Genomic DNA, 1,307 nt, shown 5'->3' with positions numbered 1-1,307 from the left:
TGTATACCCCGCCCTGGTTTAGCGCATTACCCCTGTGCGGCCGCGAGTAGCTCTTTGCCACTTCTTTTTCGGCCGTTAACAGTGTTTTCGTGCTCACGAGTGACACACCACGGTGCTCTTTACTGTTGGGATATTTACCGATGCGAAACACTGAAAAAGTCAGTGTTCGTGTATTCGTGATTTGCACCCCCGTCGGAGTCTGGGGTTTTATAAACCGAGCTGGTGTAGCTATTATGGTCTAGTTTGCATAAATAACACGCGGCTTCTTATTTTGCTGCTTACTTTACGGATAATTACCCATTGTTTATAAATAACTACACATCATCAATTATCCTGTTACTTCATTTCGCATTGCATATTGTATGTTATGCATGCTTGCATTGACATTTTGAAGCCCATGCATTCAGTATCTTTGAAAACCTTTTTTTTTACATTGGTATCTAATTGAAGACACAAAATTGGTCGAGAGCATGCAATCGCTCTTGTCGCGCGACAAGAGCTATACCAAGTGGTGAGAGCGACAGAAATCGCTTTTTCAATTTGGTACCAATGAAAAACATTAATATTAATAATATGAACAATACTATAATTAATAATTGTTTTGTATATGAGAGGGGATGAGAAATTTTCTGGGCACCGGTTGCAGGTTTGCCCAGCAACGCCACTGGCATTCGCTTCTCTTTATCTTTTGCTTTCCCTCTATTCTTGGCAAAGAACTTTTTACTCAATACTGTTTTTTCAAACCATGGCCAGTTTCCCCCCCTTGCGGTTGAAATGCATTGGCCGTGCAGTGCTGTTGACCCAGCGGACAATCCCTGCGTGCGGCACGAGTCGAAGCTGCTGGCTGCAGGTCCACCCGCGACTGCCTTCCTTTCGGTCCCTCGTCTTCGGGCTCACTCGCCTTGCCATTGAACCTTCTTGTGACTGTGGAGAAAAAAGAAAGGTTATCTGTGCAGACGGGAGAACTAGACGAACGTGAGCCGCCAAAGCTTCCCGCCAGGCGTATACCGGTACGCACGTTCCCTCCGGCGGTGCAAGCCGGTCTTGGAGGGGGAAAAAAGGGGTTTGAGTTGAGGCAAAAGTGAGGGTTGCGAACCAGAGCAGCCTTCAAGAACATGCGGCGTTTTGGGAAAGCCGGAACACTGGGAGACCCGTGCGGGGCTGCGATGGCCTTTGACGTTGGACGTGTTGGGTAGGGACAGGGACGGATTAACAGTGCTGCTGTGGGCCCGGTTAAAATAAAACAACAAGGGGGGGGGGGGGGGCGCCTCCGGCCTCCCTTTCACCTTGCCCTCTGGTCGTTCTGG

Source organism: Haemaphysalis longicornis, unplaced genomic scaffold, assembly GCF_048455015.1.
Source record: "Haemaphysalis longicornis isolate Haplotype H1 unplaced genomic scaffold, Haemaphysalis longicornis Haplotype H1 scaffold_5, whole genome shotgun sequence".
NCBI classification, from domain to species: Eukaryota; Metazoa; Arthropoda; class Arachnida; order Ixodida; family Ixodidae; genus Haemaphysalis; species Haemaphysalis longicornis.
The sequence above is the reverse complement of the archived record's forward strand: the minus strand, read 5'-3'. Positions refer to the sequence as shown.